Source organism: Amblyomma maculatum, chromosome 10 (genome assembly GCF_055883805.1).
Source record: "Amblyomma maculatum isolate TAMU_Amacu chromosome 10, ASM5588380v1, whole genome shotgun sequence".
NCBI classification, from domain to species: Eukaryota; Metazoa; Arthropoda; class Arachnida; order Ixodida; family Ixodidae; genus Amblyomma; species Amblyomma maculatum.
Genome location: NC_139353.1, coordinates 117,576,489 through 117,601,612, shown reverse-complemented (window position 1 = coordinate 117,601,612; position 25,124 = coordinate 117,576,489). Strand labels below are relative to the sequence as shown.

The window sequence follows — 25,124 nt, the reverse complement described above, 5'->3', positions numbered from 1 at the left end:
CACTGACCAACATATGAAAGTTATCAATGCGCGCGCGTAAGGCAGACTATACACACTCAGACGGGAGTTCACGTGTGACAGCCCTGCGGAAAACAACGTAGTATGACACCTACAGTATGGAGTCCTCGCTTTTGAACGGGCCGTCAATCCTTCGCATGCCGCGAGCTGTTTGATAGGTGCCACGTAATTTGAAACAAACGAAAAACTTGCTACAACGGCGCAACCAGACGGCGCAGGAAATGACGGACTTATAAAACTGTGACGCATCCTACCCTACAGGGTGGCTGGTGGCACATGCTTTCGGAGGCACCGGTAGAGCTTTGCAAAAGGGGGGGCAGCCATTTTGGAACTGTGAGATGAGACGGCCCCTTATTGCTGAAATTGGACCCTTACTACTCGATTAAAATATGCGACCCCTAAGAATGCAGCGACATTCGGGTTGCTTGGTAAAAGCTGCACTTTATGCGGTTAGTGGCTGAGACTAGACTTCGAGTTTTCCGAAAATGCCTAGGGGCGACTAGGAGGTTTTGTCTTTGAGGATGGCTGCCAGTCACTGTGGCTTCCAAACTGCGTTGGCAGCCTCTGTTTTTGCTGTTATCTCAACTGCTAGCGGTGCTTCGTGAGTTTTTATAACACCCTTCTATGCAATTAAGACATGATGTTACATTTGGAAGCAACTGGGTCGGAGTCCAACGGTTGTAGCTGCCGACATGCATGCACCCAGAAGCTCAGCCAATCTTCAACATTGATGATATCAGTACTAGGCCCGTATTCCAAGTTTGCGTCATTATTGAAAGTGTCGCTATTTCCCCGACCTCGAGTTATCTGATTGGTGGAAACGCCGGAATACAATGTTGCCACCTCTTCCGGTTCCGTGCTGGCAACACCCGGTTCCGGCGTTTTGACCAATCAGATGACTCTAGGTCATGTGAGATAGCGACACATTAATAACGACGCAAACTAAGAATACGGGCCGTAGAATGATGTAGTTATCGCAAGGCGAGACTATACTTCCACGGAACATGACTCTCCGTGACTTGCTTTGTGGTATCATGTCGGCGGCAGTGGCTTGACGACAGCTTTGAATCTCCATAATGTGATGACCATATGCCACACCTGCGCAAATCTAAAATGCTACCTGGTCCCGGGCTCCAGGTCCAGGGCAAAAGTCAAAGCGCACAAGCACAGCACAGCGACCCAGAAGGCCCGTGCGCCACAACCAGAAATTTGTCCTTATCGCTTGCTTTATCCGTACATGATCTCTGTCGGGTGGTCTTTTATATAAGGTGGCTGCTTGTGACCGCATGCAATGTAACGACGTCACATGTGATATAATTTGGGCACAGATTCAGGTAAAAGTCACTAAGGGGCACCGAAATGCATGAACGCGAGTGTAAATTGGGAAGTTCAATCGCAGATAATAAAAAATAACGCGCTCGCATTTTGGCTCGAAAGGTAAATTTTGTGTTGTGCCTAATTTGTCCGTATTAATTTATCATACCAATAAATGAGAAACGCGCAAACCTCGCGAACGTGCCTTTGTCGGCGAACTTGTAAAAATCCGTGTGCTAACACTGACGGGCCACATGAAAACGCGTCGTTTGTATCAGACTGACTGTGAACTGATTGATTTTCAGTTCAGGAATGATATTGCAGGAACATTTAGATTAGGCTCAAACTATACATATAAACGAAACACCTCTTGTATGTAATTTACTCCTTCATATTGCAAAAAAAAAAAAAAAACACCTGGATTCTACGCAGAAACTTGCCATTATCGCGTGTTTTAATCACTCACCACTATCTTAGTTTTCTCACAACCGATACTAGGTCTTCACAGAAGCTTCCAACTGTTTGATATTACTGATTTCATGCACGCATTTTGTCCTGTATAGCTGAAACAAACCGTTTGGGTTTAGCCTAACTGAACCGAGAACAATATAAGAAGTGTTTTTAACATATAAGAAAGTTGGTAAGGTCGACGAAATGCGATGCATGATGTATGTATACCAGCTCAACGCAGCAAGTGACACGACGAAGAACTAATACTCTTACTCTATTGAATGCGACACGAGTATTGGCCTACTGTGGAAGTGGCGAAATTCAGTACTAGCTTCTCGCGGGGAACTCAGGGTCCGAATCTGCTGTGCTTCGATAGTTTGTTTTTCGCCTGAACTCTGCAGTCGCAAAGCCATGGACGTCAATGAATCACTTGTGCTACGCACACTTGGCTTAGCCACACGTGCATAACAATTTAATTTCTTGCTCGGAACATGGCGGTCGGGTAAGCGACGTTGCAGTGATATACGCCAACCATAATTAAATAGCCCCGCCGGGGTGGCGCAGTGGTTACGGCGCTCGACTACTGTTCCCAAGGACGCGGGATCGAATCCCGGCCTCGGCGGCAGCTTTTCGATGGAGGCGAAAAGCAAGGCGCCCGTGTGCTGTGCGATGTCAGTGCACGTTAAATAACCCCAGGTGGTCGAAATTTCCGGAGTCCTCCACTACGGCGTCTCTCATAGCCTGAGTTGCTTTTTGGCGTTAAACCCCACAAACGAAACCAAACCATAATTAAATAATTAGAATATTCCCCATCATATCTTAGGTGTCTTGACCTACTCTTTGTTCCTATTATATGCTTCTTGATCAGAATCCTACAAAGCTAGAATGAAATCCTGTTAACCATAATATAAAATAACTACCCGCAATACAAAAAAAATCTATACGCTCATTAGTTTTTCTTTTCTCTATAAGTCCTATGATGTTCTGTTTACATCCTATATTTTCTCAAATAACATGGCTAAACTAGCCTTATTATACCATATTATAACCTAAATATTTAAAAGGTTAGATTTAAAGAGGACCAATACGGAACGAAATAATGTTTGCTCCGCTGCATTATAGTATTAACCACTGCCCTTATCAAGTACGCCGCAGAACAGGTCAGTGAGTGGCTAGCGGTTATTCGGTATTTTCAAATTATAGAAAATTGGCAAATGCTACAGATGAATGTCCAAATACTGTTCACTCTGGAGCATGCATTTGCGGAGGTAGCCACGGAGCTAAGTCATCAACTCAAACCTGGTTTTTGAATTGCATTGAAGATCGAAAATTTTCCTGTGCATATGTTAGCGGACCAAGAATTGAAGATCTGCTCTTTCAGGCAATGTCGGTCTCCGACGGAGATTGTATTGCTGCAAGTGGTGATGACTGCATCACTTAAAAATACATCGTCTATCATCGTTGGGCACTCAAATATATTAGACGTCGTCATGATCTGCTTTTGAATATCGGTCTAGATTGTGGAGTTCGTATGTTATACAATTGAATCGTATAAAGATAACAGTTAATACCGAATGATTCTGACATGGGTGATTTAGTTATTTATTAACGAATTAACATTGTCCACTACTTATTCTCGACGTCATCCTTGTATATGTATTATTTGTACGTACATTTCTGCCCGAGTTTCTATTGTACAGTGCTATTATAATTAGCTCTTCAGTAAATTCATGGTCAATTGTAATTTGTTTTAATCCTTAGAAATCCAAAATTAGGACACCGTTTTACTCAGAATTTAAAGCTAGCGGCTGGTGTTTCCCTTACATAGTATATAGGGCGAAATGGCATGGAAAACTTATCTGCTATTACCAATTATTTCCTTCACAAGGGAAATGGCCTCAAGGTAATAAATATAGCAAACGTTTAGAGAAATGTTTGTCTAAAAAACCAGCACCAAACCTATGCTGCTTTCTACGCATAACGTCTAAAGTTTAGAAGCAGAAATTGGCATTGGTTTAAAGTTGATAGTTCGTCCGAAATTATAGCGAAAACAAGCAGGTTTTTTAGCTTGGCACAAACAGAATTGTTAACAACATCTGTACAGCTTACAGGAAAACTCACAACGGACGTCATCATGTTAGCGCCTTATGACAACCTCATCCAACTGTTTGCAGGTAAACATTCGTTATTCTGGCCTTATGGACGCGTTGTTGCAACCGGAGACATAATCGAGCAACTGAGAGGTAAGACCTAAACGTTGTCATTTATTTAAAAAACAGTTCCTGCATAGTAACTCACCCTTTGCTCACCAGTGCTGATATTTCATGACAGACTGTATAATATGCCCTCTGCTTCGTATTTTCTCGGCATGGATAAATTCCCCATGTTCAACGAAATTGCTTCGGAGCAGGTACACACTGTTCTATAAACCGCGTGACGCCTCTAACAGTAAACGCTGGCAATTGTAATGGTCGGATTATTATTAATTGTCCGGTTGTGTGATGGCACAAGATAAAATCAGAAGTGTGTCTTTGATTAAGTTGCCAATTCTAGCAGCTTACATGGGAAATTAACGCTCCGGTACCCTTGGATGATAAGCTAAATACGCTATTCCGGCGTGGACCCCCGCGTGAGCCCCTTAATAAATAAATTAGAGGAACAATTAGGTTCCGCGTTTAAGGGTATTATGCGATAACGTTGGTTACCAGCCCATTATAAAGCCACGCTTCAACCACCCCATATGAACGTGCCTGCTTTGCCTAGGGGTGACGTTAATGCAAGAGTCCTAGAAAGTTGAATCTGATATTCTCTCTTGTCAAAGCCTTATTGCTTACCGTTTGAGCAAACCCTTAACTTTTATAATAACAATACAACAAACTTTGTACATACCTACATACGTAGTGGGGTTCTGTCTAAAACTACAGGTGTACCATATTGAGCAACGTGCGCAAAAAAAAAATATAGCAAAATGTGGCATCTCCCTGTCTGCTTTCAACTACTGCTGTGAGCTTCATATTTAGTGGTGACAGCTGGCCGCTGCTGGCGCGCGGCCTTATCAGTTTCCTTGTACCTCACAGAAAGGTGTGTTTTTCGTTTAGTCACACTCTGTCCCGGCTAGACGTGGCTTTATCATTTTCCTTGTCACGCGAGATGCTCTGAGATGTAACTAAATAATTCAGCCAGCCACATCCATTTCCGCAATTTTCCTGACTATTCTAGACATCTTTTGCGACTGTCTGGATTTTCTTCGTCTACTTCAAACTGAGCGTCCACCATTCCAACGGGCATTCGTAGTTGGATAACTAGCGAGCGCAAACCTTGGCATCGTCGACGTCAAGTTACAGTTATTTTACGGGCGCGAGTCAGGCCAAAAAAGTGTTGATTCCAGTGCGGCACCTCCATGTTCGTTTATCGCCACCAAGCGGTGCTATCAATGGTCAGAAATACCTAGAATAAATAGTGTTTGATTTTCTTGGCCTTAGAGTTGCTTTCTGGCTTTCGATGAATTCGGAAAGAACGCAAACTAGTAGAATCAAACACAGCAAAATGTAAATTATGTAAGTTTCTGACATAAAACCTGATATAAGTATATCTTGAGGTTTCTACTAAAATGTATTGATTTTTTTTTTAGCTTCCATAGCTGTATGCATATATTCAATGTAGTAATTTTCATATTATTTCTCTGAGCCAGGCATTAAAACATTTGGAAAGTGATTCGATCAGATGTGTTCTGATATTTAAATAAATGTGCATTTGAGCTATATCCTTGGAGGAGAAATTTGAATTGGCCTGTATAAATGGTCGACTAAAAATAGCGTTGGCTAGCACTACAATTAAAAAAAAATTATTACAGAAATTTTAAAATTCGGTAAGAAAATTTGTCTTCTGGACTCCTTATCGCGCAGAATATAAACATCGAAGGCACTGAATCCCAACCTTAGAAGTAGACGCTAAGCGCCTGCATCATCAACTTACAATTATGTGAATACTTTTATTTTTTTAAGGTTACCTTTCATAGAATTGAAGGCACAGTAACTTGTGAGTGGACACCAGACATATTATTTACAAATGGGTCAGTCCAAATTCATACTGCCAACAATCCCGACAGTTGCCTAAAAGGGTTGTTACTAATTAAGATAGGAAAATGCATAATACCAACCTATATTTCTCACGCAGAATGGTTCTCCTAATTTCGATACAAAATCACATGCGCATTTTCTTCGATATCGTTTTTGCTAAATTTCGATCCACCCAAAACTTGCTGAGAGATCAAGCTGTGCAACAATAGCAGCAAGGTAGATGAACCAAACTTCCGTTTAAGTAATGGTAACTTCCGTTTAGGAAATGGTATGTACAATTCGGGTGGTAAGATATATTCCGCAAAACCAGAGTTTTTCAATGCTTTTTATGGTCACGAAACTCCGGCCAAAGTATTATATAGGGAGAGCGTGTGCCGCAGGAGGGCCGCTGTTGCAGAGGGGGCACAAAATGATCGCGCGAGCCCTGTTTACGCAGCTTGTTTTCCGGACAGCAGGCTGCCGTTCTCTTGATGTTTGCGCTTTTTGGGGTTTGATTTTTTACGGACACTACTTTTCTGATTACCTGAAAGCTTGTCAACAGCAAGGAGATACTAAACACTCTGCGTGATTGACAGCGGCCGCTAGCTGCTGTTTTCTGACAAAACACGCGCCTACATGTCCTCGTTGCTTGTTCTGAAACTGATTTTCGTACATGAGTCGTGCGTGACTTTCGCTTATTTGTTTTATACCGCTACTTGTCTGCAAAGTCGCTCTGAATAGTTTAGCGTCGTGGTCAGTAGCATGCTTATATGTGCCTGGGTTCCGGCGGTTTGGGCCATACATCCTTTCGTGCATCACTGTTAGCGTATAATTATGGCAGGCACTTGCCTTGCAAAAAACACAGCAGTCTCACTGCTACGGAAATAAGACTGCGTGGCAGCATCTGAAGATCGGAGGGCGCGATGCAGAAGCGGTCCCATGACGAGAGCACCAGCACTTTCGAGAGCGCTATCCAAAAGTTTTGTTTTGTTAATACTTGCGGAGAGGGCAAAGTCAGCTGCTGAGACTTGCTGCATTAGCCATATATATATATATATATATATATATATATATATATATATATATATATATGTATATATATATATATAGACATGGATTGCTTGTTACTAATGGGCCAGAGTTAAATTCAAACAGGATGTCACACAACTTTCCCGATTATCTATTTTATTCCAACAGTTTCGGACGGTGGACCGTCCTTCTTCAAGGTAGAATTGAGTATATATATATATATATATATATATATATATATATATATATATATATATATATATATATATATATATATATATACATATATATATATATATATATTTTGTAAGCCCTCCACGGATCTTCTTTCATTTGTACATACCATGATCTTCTTCTTCCTCTTGTACGTACCATCATCATCGTCCTGCGGCGCCGGACGCTGTCAAAAGCTATTATAGGCACAAAGAAGTGTTACTGTGTATCCAGTGCAACATTGAGCTACAGGTGTGCACATGATTCTTTAAAATATAAGTTATAATCTGGTCAAATATCAAATATACTGAAAAATGCACACCTTCTATTCAATTTGGGGCAACATGTTCACAGTAAAATAAAAATATCTATTTGATACTAAAGAAAGACATGTAATAACAAATGCTAATGGTTCCTGCAAGAAGTCAAATTAAGAAGCCATAAAATAAAAAATGCGAACATAATTGTATACAAGTGTTATGAAGTTGTGCAAGTTTTCACATTAGCAAATGCAGAACACACATGCTCCTCAGACATGGTCAGCGTCCCCCGGCCTGGCGCTCGGCTTTTATAGGGGTGTGCGTTTGGGAGAAGCTCCGTAAACCCCGCTGCGCGCCCCTCCTCCGCAGTGGGCCCAAACCCAGTTTCGAACCTCGCAGCCTGCAAAGGTGGTTCAGTTTGTCTTGGCAAAGGATTTGCCGAATTTTGAAATCAGAGTTATGGAGGCGAATTCGGATTTTCAAAGACTGAATTCGTAATATATGTTACACAATACACCCTGTGTGGGTTGCGGAAAGACAATTGAAGGAAACATGGCGTCTAGTGAATCAGACAACAATGTGTAACAGAAACTGTTTTTCTAATTTTCTTCATATGCCCCAAATGAAGACCAACACTAATGGGGACATGGTCACTGCCCCACGCATCTAATTCCGCCTGCCATTGTGGTGCACCAGGGCGCTTCCACCACATCAAGTCTGGTGACCATGTTTGTGTTGCAGGTAGTGTGGCGACTCCTGGATGATTTAGCAGTGTAAATTCCATTTCTGTGAATGCAGTATGAACTTCATCACCCCTTTTAAATTCATAATCATATCCCCGCACAGTGTGCGGAGCATTAAAATCTCCACCGATTAGTATCGCAATTCCAGGGTATTAGTGGCGAATATGCTTAATCTATCCAAGATTATGTACTGTGTTTCTTGGCCGAGCTTACATGGACACTAATATAAGGGGCGTTTTGTTTGGACGCGTGAGTACAGCAACTACTTCCTGCTGAGTGTTGCACCACTTGCTCATGTCAAGTAACGTTTGGGGAATGTTGGCCCTAATATGGACGGCAGCTTTTCCTGACGTTTCGGCCTGTGCTCTTGCTCGTTTATCAGGGATCGGAGGACACTGGTACCCGATATATCCTGTTATTGAAATAGCCTCTTGTGTTCCTGCATCAAGAACGTCCATGAATGCTGCTTGCCGTACAATAACTTTGTCTTTATTTCTCCAACTTTATTAGAGAGGCATCCGCAGTTCCATTCTGTAATCTGTTGCCACTTGTTTCGGCTACTTCTATGCATGATATAAGCTGCTCTGAATGAGGTGTATCAGTTGCTTAAGTGTGTCCAGTACCGCCTCCCATATTGGTGTGTCAGCGGCAGGTTTACAATTCGGAGCATCCCCTAACCTTACTGTTGTACTGCCTGCAAGCGTTTCTTTCTGCTTTTCTGAACTCTCCTTTCGGCGTTGGGCTATACGGGCTTTCGTTTGTCGCAGCTGTGCAATTTGTGCTGAAAGCATCGCAGTTTCGTTTTCTATTGCATCCTGCTGGCTTATGCAGTCTTTAGGGTCCGGAAAATCATCAGCAGTGAATGCCACTGTGCTTGTTTTGTGCGTCTTCGATTCTTTAGCGTAGAAGCAAAAGATGCACTGTTCTGTGCAGCCGCCGCAAAAGGACTTCTTCTTCAGGCGGATCATCAAATAGCTCTTCGACCTGAGCTGCAAATCCGTTTTTAACCACTAAAGGTGCACATTGTTTCCATCGTCCAGCCCTTGCTAACTCGAGGTTTCGCTTTTTGTCGGACATTGAAAGGAAGTGAAATCGTGATCGTAAGATTTGCATAGGCCGCATTTGAATTTCACTTCTCCAGATTCAGTTATGTATGCGGGGTTAACTTCATATGGACAAAATTTCTGCATATGGCCTTCTTTTTAGCACCTGTAACAGTGCACCGGTCTTGGTTTGTACGCTTTGGGTCGCACTATGCGGCTGTTGTAGTAAAATCTGTCCGGAAGAGTATCTGGTCCCTGTAATGTGATCAGAAAGGTGCCTCTGTTCCCCATACGACGTGCGGCTAGCACAGTATGTGTTCCTGATATGAGGTCTCTGGCCACCGTCTCCGGGGTATCTTGTAGGTTTAGGTCATAGACGACACATCGCTGAGTGTTTGGACCAGACGCAAAATAGGTCTGGACAGGAAGATACTCCTCTGTCGTGATTGTAATCTGTGTTACTGTGCTCATTTTGCATGCATCCGCAAGTGTGGCTAAATGTACTGTGACAGTATTAGATGCCCTGTGGCTTACAAACCCCCGGTAACCTATGGTGCCAAGCGCTACGTCTATTACTCTCTGTATAGCTCTGGTGGGTATATTTGTGATATAAAACTGCACTGTTGGTCTGATATGCGCTCTGAAGGAATGCTGCAAGGCTGGTGTCGGATAAGCAGAAGCTAGCCTATCAGGGGCGGCCCTTACCTTCTTTGCCGGTGGTGCGTTTACTGGCGGCCTTGGAAATTTGACCAGCCGGGGTGTCCGTTGAGAAGCGTTAGTGACGACTTGCTGTTGCACATCTATAGCGTGATGTGTATCGTTTAGCTCAGGTAGTGGCCCGAGCGTTGCCCTCGTATTCGAAGAAATGTTTACGTTGTTCTGTGGCCAAGTGTTAGCTCCAGATAAAGGATCGTTACCGCAGCCTGCCGTCGTACTTGCAGAAGTCACAGCGACTACCGGAGGGTCCATTGGCGTCCCAATGCTTGACATCTTATCAGCGCTGGGGCTCCGCGGAGCCCCAGTAGGTCTAGCAGCAAGGCCGCGTCGGCATTCTGCAGATTCTACCCGGAGGGCTGCGTTCTTGATCTTTTTGCCACGCACGGGTTGTTTGGCCTTTATGCTCTTCTTCGATAGTTTGATGGCCGCTGTGTGGGCACGGACTATACAAGTAGTTCGAAATCATACTGGATACGATGTAGCCACGGTGCTCAGCCACACGTTTTCTTCTTCGTCTTCCATCTCATGCATACAATACGAAGAGTACGCAATGCCTACATGTAAAGTAACCTTTATTAATTGTGTTTTAAAGCTCAACTGATAACATCAATTTATTACATGATTGTATTGTTACGGAGTGGAGCCGAGATGTCGGAAGACGACGAGGATGTCTTGCACACTGGGTCGAGTGACGACGACACTGTGGCCGAGAGAGAGAGAAAAAAAATTAATGAGCATAATAATCAGTAAGAATTCGCAGGAGCTGGGTGGTCGGTGCTCCTAGTCCAGGGCTCCGCTGGCAGTAGCTGACTTGCGGACTAGCTGGATAATCCAGGCTTGCTGGTCCAGGTTTCACTGGTCACTGAGGCTGAAGTGTTTGCGTTTGCGTACTTTGGTGTTCCGGAGGTGATCTGACGTTGATCTCAGACACTTACCGCTAGGAAGCGCGCCATAACATTAGTATAGTGTGCCGGGTAAAACTATCCCATTATCACAACCTGGAGCTCCGGCGTGTCCGCCAGCTTGATTCTTTAAGTATGCCACTCGACTCTTCCCCATCCACGGCTGCAACACGAGCGCCGCACAACCGCTGGGACGCTACTCTCATGCTTGGCAACGTGATTTTGGACCTGGCAGGAACGGCACACGTCCGGTTCGAGACGCACGAGGAAGGTATAACATCCTGGGATATTTTCCAGCAGAAGCTGAGTGACGTATTCCTAAACCATTTGGACGCAAGCTCAGCGCAAAAAAGGATCTTGCCTGTTGAGCGCGGTTTACTACCGAGTCATACGTGTCGTACATTCATGACGACTTTGCTCTGGGCCGCAACGTGGACAGCACCATATTAGGGGGCGACAAGGTGGGCCATATCGTGAATGGGATTGCCGATGACGCATTTAATCTTCTACTTTGCAAAGATTGTACGATAGCCGACTCTGTCCTCGAATTATATCGGCAGTTCGAGCACGCTAAACACCGTTCCAATGCTTCCTGCTTGGAGCGTTTGCCAAATACAGCTGCTACATCTTCGTGCGGAGATCAGCCGTGCCAACTGGCAAACGTGATCAAGATCGTTCGCAGAGAATTGGGGGCTCTGACCCCCATTGCGTTTATCCCTCAGCCTGAGTACGCTACTATATCCTTTATTCAAGCTCTCGTTCGCTAGCGATTCGCGAATGTGGGCCTTAATGCAATCAGCCTCAACTCTGGTCAACAATTTGCACAGCCCTGTTTTCAACGCACTTTCTAGTCGTAGCTGCTGCGGCTCCTACTGCGCCTTTCGCGACGCGATACCGCTAGCTCAATCACGAAGAATGATAAACCTCTCACAACCGACCCCTCTGCTTCATGGGCTCACGTGTCGGCAAAATTTCTTCTCATTACCGCAGCTTTTGGGTTCCGCCACCTCGACCTCGCTTCTATACTGATCGCAGCGCGGACTACAAAACGCAACCAAACTCTCGCCGTGATATGCGCTCTCGTGACTTTACCTCACCAGCTCCGAGCATGTCCAGCTACTCACCGTCTACACAGAAAAGGTGACCTCACTGTTTATCATTTCCCACTTCTGTGTCTCTTTTCCCGAGAACTAACCAATGCAGCTCCAGGCGATGACGCTGCATTGACTTCCCAGCCTTAAAATCCTCTCCTGGCCATGACTGATCGACGTAACCTTCTCAACATTTATATGAACGACACACCTCTAACCGCTTTAATCCACACTGGCGACCAATATTTTTTCATTAGTTCATTCTTTCTTCGACCTCCTCTGAAAAAAGGTTTGACCCCCACCGCTTTCTCCGCTGTTCGGGTAGCCGATCGCAGAGCTGCTGTCGTTGGGATGTGCATGTGCACTACTCGTGTTAGTATTGCCGACCGTACTACTCCTGTGCGGTTCACAATTATAGACCGCTGTCCTCACCATGTGATTCTCGGCCTAGATCTCTGACCGCCCATCGTACCCTTATTGACTGCGCTACTGTCCTTCTACGTTTGGACCTTCCAGTCTGCTCCGACAACGCCTATCACAAGCTCCGTTTCCGCACTGATGATTTGTTCGCCTGCCACCAGAAGCTGCCATTTATCGTCCCATGTCTCCTCTTCCCCCTGATCCTGATGGTGCCTACCTTACTTGCCCAATTGCTGATGTGCTTCAGCACAATGTCATCCTTTCTCACACCGTCGTCACCGCCATCGCCAACAGCACCTGCTTTCCGATTCGTTACTTCAGCCTCTCTTCCGAAGTCTTGCATCAAGTCATCGTACTCGCCGATATGATTCCACTCATCGAGTGCACACTTTCTCCTGTCCCACTTGAGCTCCAACTTGATCATTATGCACCCCCGCTCTCATCCACCTCCCATTCCGACCTCACTTCTACAATGATTGCTTCGGATCTGCCCCCAGACCGAACCTGCCGCCTCTCTCAACGCTTGGATTCCTACAAGGACAGATTCAATTTTGGCAACTGTCCTCTCGGGCAAACTTCCGTTGTAACACACCGCAATAACACTGGCCACGCTGGCCCGATCTACAATCGTGTTTCTCTTTTTGAGCGCCAAATCAAACAAACATAAGTCGATAAGCTGCTGGCGACCAACATCATCGAATCTCCTCCAGTCCATCGGCATCACCTGCCGTCATAGAAAAAACGACGGCCGGCAGTTAGAGATTCTGTGTTGATTACCGCCACCTAAATGCGATCGCCAAACAATGTCAGGATAACCTGACATAGTTTGTACTTATCTGAGAATTGTTCGTTGCACCACTGATTTGGGGTAGCTGGATTCATAAACGTCCTTGTTTGCAAACACCTCTAAATGCTTTCGTAGATCTTATTTGGTGTCCTATTTTTCGATCAGTATTCTACCCTGTTTAGCCGATAGTGCTCAGTAATCTATAGCCTACTAGCCTGATTTTAAACGGACCATGCGCGTGTGCTACCTCGATCACGTTGTAGTATTCTCTCCAACATTTAAAAAAAACCTCGCTCGTCTTTATACGATTCCTTCTGTCTTCTGTAGTGCCGGCCTCAGGTTGAAATAAAAAATACTGCTTCGGCTAACGCCTGGCAAAGGTCCTTGGCCACTTGGTTGACGCCACAGGAGTCAAGCCTCATCCTGGTAAAGTCTTTGGCGGCCATGATTTCTCAACTCCGCATTCCACAACTTATGTGCTCAGTTTCCTTCGTTTGTGGTCGTCCTATGGTTCATCCCGAACTTCCCCGTTATTTCCCGTCCACTCACTGCTCTCCTCAAGAAGAACGTGCCTTTCTCTTAGGACCCTGATGAAGCTCGCACCTTTCAAGCCATGATTTCAACCCTCACCGGTCCACCTGTCTGGCCCATTTCAACCCTTCGGTACCTATAAAATTCCAACCGACACCGGTGGCCATGGAAATAACGCTATTCGTTCCCAGTTTAGCATGGCGTCTCACGTGTAATAGCCTATGGCAGCCGCCTGTTATCTCCATCTAAGAGCAGCTGTTCAATTATCGAACGGGAATGCCTCGCACTAGTTTGGGCTTTCATTAAACTCCACCCTTATTTGTTTGGTAGGACCTCTCGCCTAGTGGCAGACAACGATGTCTTGTGTTGGTTGTTGTCACTTAAGAACCCCATTGGGCGCTTGGGTATTGAGGAATATACGTTTGATGTTGCCTACAAGTCAGGCCGTTTAAATCGAGAAACTGACTATGCCGCAATCCCGTCGATCCTCCTTATTTATTCGGCTCTATTGTTGACGACTACCTATTGGTCATCACGGACATTTTCCAAATCGGCACCAAACAGGATCTTGACCCTTCCCTATGACCCATTATTGACCAACACACGCACCTACGACTCCGATCCCTTCATCACTATTTTCGTTTGCATGACGAGACATTGTTCAGACGCAACACGTGTCCAGATTGTGTGGATCTTTTGCTTGTTGTTCTTACTCCTTTCCGCTCTACTGTTTTAGCCCAGCTTTATGACACCCCTACAGCAGGGCACCTGGGATTGTGACGCACGTAAGATGGCGCGCGTCGCTGGTTTTTCTGACCGAGCATTTATCGCTCTGTTCGCCGCTATGTTGCAGTTTGTGACCTGTGCCAGCTTCGAAAGAAGCCGCTGCTTCAGCCCAGTGGTAAATAATAGGAATTTCTCCTGACCGATTTTCCCGCGTCAGTGTTGACGTCCTTGGTCCTTTTCCGACATCGACTTTCAGGAACAGATGAATTGCAGTAGCACTGATTACACAAAGCTGTACGCTATCACGCGAACTATCCCGACCAGCTGCGCCTCCGACGTTGTTGATTGCCTTCTACGCGACGCCATCCTGCTTCACAGGGCTCCCCGTCATTTACTTATGGACCGATGCCCGTGCTTCGTTTCTATAGTTGTTGATGACTTTTTTGAAAGGGAAAGTGTAAGTTAATTGATTGAACATATTTACAAAGTGCATTAAAATACAGACGAGGGTCCCATAGTCATTAGACTGCACCAGGACTTGCTCCAGTCATGCTCTACCCGCCACATATTTACAACCGCCTATCATCCCTTACTGAGACTAATGGAAATGCCTTAACCCGAGACTAATGGAAATGCTACCCATGTACGTTTCTGGCCAGCATCTCTAATGAACGTCAATTTGCCATTCGTCACATTCGTTCAAGCCCTATGGAAGAAGGATATTTAGACGTAATATCCAAAGCTGGTTGCATGGCAGCGGATTGAGTCAGCAGGTCGTTGTGTGTGCTCCAAGTCGTGATGGCATCAGCTTATATTAAGAATTTAGCATCAGCCTTTTTATGTACCGCCACGCATGGGAGATATATGTAATAATAAATAATGTTGGTGACAAATAAAGTCGGAGATAAAATGCGACGGGGAAAAATTATCCTATGGCATCGCCACGGAGGTGTATTGCAAATTGTCTACCTTTAAGAAAAACGTTTACAAAATTGCTTAGTTAATCAGTAAATGGAACCTGTCAGTACAATCCAGAATGGCAACATGACTGATATTATCATAAGCCTTTTCGACATCCATGGCGAGGGCGGTGCGTACATTGTGGCTGTGGTGGATGATAATACTGAGGACACCAAGAATAGTGACCCGTCTTGTGTGCCTAGATGGTCTTAAGCCAATTTGGGCCGGGTAGTAGAAACCGTGATGTTCAAGCTACCACAAGATTCTTGGGACGTGCATTTTCTCAGCAAGCTTGCAAATTGGTGCATTTAAAGATATAGGTCGAAGGTGGTTAAGGTCTGTTGGCGTTTTCCCCACCTTTCGAATAGGGATCACAATTGCCTATTTTCCACTCTCTGGTACATCGCCGTCACCCAGATCTTGTTCACGGTGTCAAGGCAGTGCATCACAACTGAGGTTCTTGTAATCCTCATACGTAATGGAGTCCGGACCAGACGTTGTTTTTCGACTGGCTTCATCTACAGCTGCAATCAGTTCAGGCATGAAGAATGGGTCGCGATTTCCCCGGCGTCGGCCGTAGATGGCAGTTTATGAACATGGACTGGCATGCAAAATAAGTAAGTTCTGGTACCTGGTGCAGACATGTCGTACATGGGGGTGGGGTTTGAATGTGTGTTGAAAAGCTCGCACCACAGATGCCATTGCTGTCATGAGAGACGCACGCTCACTCCTTGGAGCCCTAGCGGTTATGTAATTAGGCCTTGTGCGGGCTTGCGTACAAGTTCGGCCTCTAGTTTCAGTCAATTCCGTTTGTCGGCGAGCAGCCACACGAGTTGCGCAGAGACACCTGCGGTTCTGGTCGTCTAGCTTCCTACCAGGTGATGATTGTAGCCTCATTTAGTGCGCTTTGTGTGTGGTCTAGAAGCAATAGAGCCGGACTTCTGAGGGAGTGACCATCATCCTATCATCATCAGGACCTATTTATCACAGGCCCGATGATTAAACCGCAAGTGTTTAGGTGTCCACTGGGGCAATTTTAGCGCCATTCTTCAAAGTCATCCTCTGGAGTCAACACCATCCGAGCAGTTATACTTCTTATGTCATAGCACTCGCTTACGCCACCCGATGCATTGCTCTGGGTCGCCCCTTTGCTTTCCAGACGGCCCCAAAACATCATTACGACAATCACTATCGAGATGTTCGCCATCCACCTGGCTTCCTCGTCCTTCTGTGGCTTCAGGCCCGCCATGTGGGACAGGATCACCGTCAGATAATGCAGCGTTACGTATGTCCCTACCGGTTCTTGGAGAAATTCGTGACGAGGCCTACAATATCACGCCTCTGCCTTTCACGCCAGACTCCAGTACACCACATCGACAAAATTTTTACTGCGCTCGTGGAAAAACCTATTATTACCGTCCATCAGTTTAGCAAGCACCGGGACCATGGTTGTCATGCGGGGGATAGCGTCGCGGTGTGTAGCCGAGATGCCGGAAGACGACGAGGACGTTTTGAACACTGAGTCGAATGACACGACACTGAAGCTGAAGATGTTGTGTTTCTGTGCTCTGGTGTTCCAGAGGCGCACCTTACGTTGAACTCAGACTCTTCTCGCTCGCGAACGACCCATAGTAGCATCACGTCTCTCACTGCAACCTTTACTGACCATCAGCTTCCGGAAAGGAGCATTTTTTAATGTGAAAGCGCCATTCAAGATGGTCGGACCAAAGGGAAATTTTTTAATGATTGTGCCCTTTGTGGTAGGCTAAGTCGTTTCATAAAGCCACAACCAAGTTATCGAGTGCTGGTAATTCAATTCATGTAAGGTAAGTTGACCAGCCAACCGAGAGAGATAAAGCCTATCACTGACCAATGAATGACCATGACGTGTTTTGTTGCTTTGACAATAAGAAAACACGAGTGAAATGACCGGGTACTTGGTTACAGCAGCCGAGCGTCTTAACCACTGAGCCACAAAACATTGACGTCACAGGTGGGGTAATGCTAGTGCCTCAGCATTGAAGGGCACCTGTTCGACTGTAGCTATTCGCACTTTTGGAGTCAGCTCAATTGAGGCGATAAAAACACAAAATTTCTGGGTTTGACCGCTGCGGAGCAGACTGTAGAGCTTTGGCTGCAGGCGACCGAGCGTTGCATCGAACTCAACCAGCATCTCGTTGAAGGCAGCAATGTTCACCGGCGTTCTAGGCAGAGTACCCAGTCTTGATCGAACGCAACCGCCGCCAGCTGCATTTCGATGGAAGCAAACAGGAGAGGCTTCCCTGTGCTGTGCGATGTCTGTGCACGTGAAAGACATTCAGGTGGTCGAAATACTCGGTAGCATTCCACTATTGTAGGGTGGGTAGAAGGAGAGGTGTGATGAACGCGGCGTGCTTTTTATAGAGAGGGGTGACCTAACGGAGCGCTGTAGTCTGGGGCACCGTCAGCATTCCTGAGGAGACCTGAACGCGTCCAGGGAACTCCAGGCGATAGGAGCGGGTGTGTGCCGTCCAAACACACTTGCCGGAGAAAATGTGAAAGATACTGCGAGACGATGCCACGCTCACTCCGGTGTTGACTAGCCTAGTGAAGCTTTTCGCTTCAAAAAAAAAAAAGAAAAGACAGGCACGCGTGAGACACAAGAGAAAGCGCTTTGTCCTGCGTCTCTCACGTCCCTGTCTTTTTTGCGCTTCAGGCTTCGGCAACATGAGTGCAATCACGCCCGCAGTCCTTAGGCTCTACATTAAAGAGAACGAATGCAACTACGGGATACTAAATAAACTGAAAGGCTACGCCATACACGTCATAGGCATATTCAGGAAAACAACATTCAAGGGCAAAAGTTTGAAATAAAGGAGCTTGATTCCCTTTTCCTGTGAACCAAATATAATTATATGTAGCAATGCAACGAACGCCGATAAGAGGCAAACGACGATAAGCAAATCATAGGATAGGAAGGGTAGGCTTTCGCCACTATCCTCTTAAGATACAGAGCGGAGGAGTTGGCGATAATCCCGGTGCTCCAGCTGTGCACCGTGTGACGTGACTCCCTCCTGGCGCATGCGCAGCTGGTGTGTAGCGGGATACCACTCCTCGGCGGCGGCACCTCTGAGTCACCCGCGCATCCGACGGGACAGCGGCGACGCATCTGTGACGTTGCGACTGCTTTTGCGCAAACGCTGATGGCGTAGCGGCGGAGGACATGAAGTGGCTCTCGACTAGCGTAGCGTTGCTTGCGCAACAAAAAGGATATCTGCATTTCGCGTCACCCCTCTATTGTTATTATTTTATGTACGTGATAACCTTTGGAGGCTGCCAAAATGAGCACGTACCGATAAGCACCGGGAAAATGTCCAAATGTTAGGAATGATCGGCAGTGCATTTAAATAAAAGTGCTCTGTGGGTAATTTTGAACGTGAAGAGCGCGCTATGGAGATGACTATGGCCCTCAGCATGCGACAGCACAGACGAAAACTTCAGCTCTGTGCACAATACCCTTCAGTGGATCATCTGCAAGCGTAGACATTTCTCGCCGCTTGCTACCAGCTACGGTCTTCAACACACCCTCATGTAGTAACGCTCACCAACGTCGAACGTGAAAAAGTGCACCAGAAAATGGGATCCTTCAAGCGACGGCTCCCACGCAATAACCCACTGTGATGAATTACGCTGCCGCGTTAAGCCCCCAAGCCCCGTCGACGCGAACAAGCCCTCTTTGTACGTCGCCTTTTGGCGCAGCCGGCCAAGCTTACAGCGACTCTCCAGCCCAAAAAACTGCTACCACTTAATCTGCGCTTCCACTGTGGTTCAGGTTCGACAGCTCCTTCATCATCATCATCAGCCGTACTATACCCGCTGTAGGGCGAAAGCTTCTCCAATATTCCTTCAATGAATGCGGTCCTGTACTAGCTGATCTTCGGTCATGTGTCTGCGCATGTGATGAGAAGGCCATATAGGTAAGCTTCATGTATTTAATTGAAACAGTTGAAAGTTGGTGGGGGGAGCGCAGCATCCTCTTTTTGTCTCTCTCGGTGCCTGTCCCTCATTGAATCATTAATGTTTTTAGCAAATAACCTCATCGGTAAGCCTAACTTTCTGTAGGCCCCTATAAGCTTTCATTCCATCTAATCCAATTTGTTACCCTAAGCGACCGTCATTTTTCCTGTGGTCGCACTACATGTCCTGCTCATACCAATGTCTTCTTTATTTACACTATACCTTCAACACACCCTTCACAACTGCCCATACCGACAGATCGGCCTCCGCTGTTTAGCAATCAATGCCCTACGACAGGGCGCAGAGAAACGATCGAAAGATCTCGCAAACTATTTGGAGAGCAGAGGGTGCACGGACGCAAACCCCTGGAGAATTCAGCTGCACTTCAAGTTGGAGCTCCACCACCGCTAAGGAAACTGACAGGCGACGGCATTCCAAGCCAACCACACTGCATTGTTGACTAGGGTGCCTCAGTGACCAGAGAGGCAAAAGCATGAAGGTACCGGATTTTTCATAATACAAAAGAGCCCTCACTATGCTAAAAAAGAAACTAAACATTTCGTGCTGCTTGAAATTAGCAGCTACCCCAATATTCTGACGGGTAAACACCCCCGCCAGTTTTCGGCATGTAAGGCGGCGCCGTCCACAGACGAGGCGGAACTAGTGAGGTCGGGTCACGTGATGCTCAACAGCTCGCGAACACCAGCAATTCAATCAGTCGTGTAAACGGGTCTTTATGAAGACGTCCTCAATAATCATGAGCCAAGGCATCAAAGTTACATCGATTCCCGGCGACATCACAGCTGCCTGCCCCAGCCACGGCTTCAATACATGGCGAAGTTGAGATCGAACACCGAATCCGACATTCGATACGAGGGGCGGGAACAAGTGGTCTCAAAGTTGCTACTGATGGTCGCATGGTTACCGCCATAGTCTACAATGCAGCTTACTATTCTGTCATCACTGAAGAGATCGTCGCCCAACAAAAAACGTGACGACCACTTTGGATGACCGGCTCACCCAAACCGCTGTGGTAACATTATTACGCCGACCGGGCAATAAGCCTCAAGAGTGACAGTGAATGGGCGTACTTGTAGAGCTTCGTGGTCCAACAGAACTGCTCTACAAATATTTTTCTGGGTATGGATTTTTGCAGTAGAAATTGATTTAGTAGAAAATGTGTCAGGTGTATTTTAGTGACCGTCGTTGTCTACTTCTCAATACTTTGAGATCGTTTCGAAAGGCTTCAGACAATGCTCTAAGCAGTCTGTAATCATAGATAACAATGAAACCAGGAAATTACCGCTGCGCCCATGCTGTTCCTGGGTCATGCCTACGCAAATTGAGGAGTCCGCAGAGGTGCGTATTACTGGCTGCGACCGCCCAGTTTCCCCTCATGTTACAAAAAAGTTGTAACCGACTCCTTGAGTGTTCCGAGGCGAGAGCCTTTTTGCCTCATTGTTGTCGTCAGCAAAATGTCACGCTTTTGCGTCGACTCTGATTGGTCGAGACGGGATGACTTCATGCAGGTCTCGACCAATCACAGACCACAACCTAAGTATGCGCGAATGCGCGCCTTATGTGGCGATATGCCAATCAATGATCAATCACAAATAATGACAAATAATCAATTACCGAACACTGATTACTATTTACTAAATAATAAATAAGTAAACAGTTACCTACTATTAATTACGAATAATATATAAAATGTAATAATCACTAAATAAATTATTTACTAATTAATATCGCGCACACGGTAAAATCAACGGCACAAGAGTAAACGTAGAACAACTGCGAAGATACAAGGAGCGCGATCTCATCACTGCCAATCAGAATCCACTGAATAAATGCACTCACAGAATGTGAAAGAATATTCGCTCGCTTTACCCTTGCAAACACACACACACACACACACACACACACACACACACACACACACACACACACACACACACACACACACACACACACACACACACACACACACACACACACACACACACACACACACACACACACACACACACACACACACACACACACACACACACACACACACACACACACACACACACACACACACACACACACACACACACACACACACACACACACACACACACACACACACACACACACACACACACACACACACACACACACACACACACACACACACACACACACACACACACATGTATATGTATGTGTGTGTGCGTGTGTTTGCAGCGGTAAGCTCGCCGCAACCAAGGTTTTGAGATTGTTGTGCGCCCAAGCCCATTCCAACCAACACCAACTAAGGGATGTTCTATTACCTATGCTACTCTATTTGTATGTATATATATACATATAACGGCACACTCAAATCGGAGAGTGGATGCGCACAATATCCAAAAAAGAACATATCCCAAGAGCAATTTTCGAACTTAACTTGGTTAGGACTTGACATATTCTACTGCAACCAGGCGTAAAATGTATCCCACGCGAGAAATACACCAAAGCAATTCTGCCTACTTAGCTTGAAGATTGTAACTACCATGGAAAAACGTCAAAATAATAAATCTAAAATCTCTCACGTATATTCCGTGTCTGACGCAGTCATTGAAGCTGGTCAGAGCGAAAATGTTAAAGCAATATAACAATCAGCATGCATTGACATTGGATATTCACGTATTCAACTATGCAATGCTTGTTTCAGTCTTTGTTATATACGTATTTAACTTTCTTTTGCACTCCTACCTTTATTTCCCGAGTACTTATATTGCTGACTCTCGATTACCACCGTGAATGGTTCCCTCCTCCACCAATCGTCTTGATGTGGTGTCAAGCCTCAATCAAACATTCGTTTCCTATTCCATTATTGTCTTTGGGTTTTACTTCCTTTATTCGCTTATTTATTAAACATATCTTACACGCTCCAATTAAGAGCATTGAGTAAGGGGGGCGAGAAATGCATACATATTGATACAGAATAGAAAGAAACATGAATATTAAAAACCAACGAAACAGAGAGGCAATGCAATTAAATTACAACTCAAAAACAATCCGAAAATAAAGTGTATAAGAGGAAAACTTAACATTCGGAAATACAGCCCGGGAACGAAAAATAACAGTCAAATGCAGCCTAAAAAAATGTTTTAAAACACGGCGGAGAAATGTAAATGAAAATGGCAAACTGCGAGGCATCAGCAAGAAAATAAAGAAAAAAAAGCAGAATGAAAATTGAACGGAATCAGCAATAAGCACATGCAATTTTGATAATAGTGTCATGATGACTAATGGCTGAACAACGAGTCACGAAATGTGTCGTGGTTAACTGTTGAAACGATAAAGTCAGGAAGATCATTCCATAGTGATATGGCCCCAGACGGCGCAGGTGAATTGAATGCCCGAGTAGTACCACTGGCTCACGTGAAATTAAGTTGGCGATGTAACTATCTAGATGTTCGTGAAGGAGCAATCAGTGCAAAGAGACACGGGATGGTACTGCGCACTCATCTATGAAATGAGCAAAGAAGAGAGACTGAACAGTGTACTTAATCATTCAAGTTTAAGGTAACATTTTATTTGTGTCTTGATTACGCTCCGGTCAAAGTTTCAGGATATAAATCTTGCGGTACGATTCTGAATAGCTTCAATCATATTAGTTCAATCATGAGGGCTCCAAACAGATTCAGATTCATATTCAGAAAGATTCTTACCGACACAGAATGATAATGCGCATTTAATGCATTCTTCTCATCAGCATTCACCAAGGAAGGTTATTCCTGCGATCTTTTTGTACAACTAGATTACAGATATATGGAGCCCATAGGTATTACTACCGAAGGCATTGCTCAGCTCATTACAAATATTAAAAATTTAATGTATTCAGGCATAGATAACATCAGTGGAAATATTTTGAAAATACTCTTTCAATTTTCAGCCGAATTACTTATCAAATCTTTCAGCAGCTACCAGCTGACTGGAAGATTGCCAAGGTTATTCCAATTCAAAAAACTGGATCTAGACACTTAGCTGATAATTATCGTTTAATTTCACTAACTTGTATACGCTGCAAGATACTTGAATACATATTTTCTTCTAACATTTACTGCTATTTTGAGTATACGAACGTTTTATTCGACAGTCAGCACAGTTTTAGAAAAAGTTTTTCATTTAGAACGCAATTGCATGAACGTGCTATTGGTCTGCGTTTTAATATGGACGTTAATCATCGAGCTGCTTGAGTCTTTCTTGATTTTCTTGAAATCATCTGATTGCGTAGCTCATCGTCGTCTGATATCTAAACTTTTTGCTCTCCGATTAGATTCATGCATGTTATCTTGGCTCTGTAACTTCTTGTTCCTTCGCCAAAAGTTCCCGTGGTCAACAACACTTCATCAGCGCTTTCTTATGTTACATCAGACGTACCACAACACAGTCGTCTAGGCCTCTTATGTTTTCTAATCTATATCAATGATTTGCATAGTGACGTATCATCGAGCATCAGACTTTTTGCAGATGACTGCAATTTGTACAGCCCCAGTTTTACTACAGATGACCACCTCGCTCTTCAAATGGAAGTTCACATCATCAGCCAATGGTCTAACAACCCTAGTGAAAAACCCCTATGACTCACAATAACCTCATACAAATTATCATACTAAATTTATACTAATCTCATATAAATCTCATATAATATCATACTAATCTCAATCATCATATGAGAAATATATGAGAAGTAATAAGATTTGTGTGAGTTTAGGATGAGAAATCTGTATGGGATTATTGTGACTCATACGGTGTTCTTAACTAGGGAAGTGGCAGATGAGTCTAAATATACCTAAGTGTCAAATAATTTCATTTACTAGTAAGCGGAATAACACTTCCTTTCATTACCAACTTACAACATTACGATTACACGTGCCTTAGCATAGAAATACCTTGGCGTTCATCTTCAGCAAACCTCAACTGCTCTTCTCGCATCCCAGCTGTCTCCGCTAAGTGTTTTAAAACGCTTAGAGAGCTATGTAGAAATCAACAAAAATCAACTTTAACCATCCGCAGATTGGCTTACCTAAGCCTTCCTCTATTCCTTTTCCAGTATATTTTCTGCCGTGGTGATCTTTGCGGTTTGAAATCTTTGCGGTTTTTCTAGGCTAGTGCCTTACGACACCTAGTAATGATTTTTATTTATTATACCTGGCCACACATCCATCGAAAAGTTGCAAGTTTGCGCAATTCTATTCAAATAAGCTTTCCTTGTCCACAGTTAATGATTATGCTGTCCTGACATTTCTGTCCTAGGTTGTTGTTTACCAAATTACCACCCTTAACACGTTACAACCTCTAAGCCTTACTGATCCTTACACAACGTGCTGTACTGTGTGCCTAATTATGCTACACAATTAAAAACTCTTTGTTAAATACGCTGTCGAGGTGACTAACATTGCCTTCCGTTTTGTCAGTATTTTGAGTTGTGACGGATTCCATCTCTTTCTCCTCTCTCTCCGTGATAGAGGAAAGGTGGCGTGTGTAAAAAAAGCTAGGACCGTCTTATTCGCTCTAATTAGTAGTAAACAAACATTTTGGTGTACTACAGAATAATAGATGTACACCCCTGTAAACCGGGCGTTAATCTCAAAGTTCGTACAAATCTCGTATAAACAAGACATCCCCCGTGGAACTAGATTCAAGAAAATAGGATATCTGATGAGTATAAAAGCGTCTGCATATCTTAAATTTTACATATTTTCTAAAACAATTCATTTGGTTTGAAGGAAAACGTTTAGATTTTAGAATGAATTTGAACCAACAATTTGTTGTGTGCAAACCGCATCCACTGCACATCCGCTACTGAATTACACTCGTAAAACTTGGC

The 25,124-nt window shown here is 44.7% G+C and overlaps 1 protein-coding gene across 1 annotated transcript in view; it reads left to right on the top strand.

The window, feature by feature from the left end:
- Positions 1-25,124, top strand: part of LOC146177313 (uncharacterized) — a 218,312-nt gene that overhangs the window by 44,636 nt on the left and 148,552 nt on the right. The window contains exon 4 of the mRNA XM_084580427.1: positions 3,957-4,025. The gene's annotated coding sequence lies outside the window, so the exon portion shown is untranslated. The remainder of the gene's footprint in view (positions 1-3,956; positions 4,026-25,124) is intronic.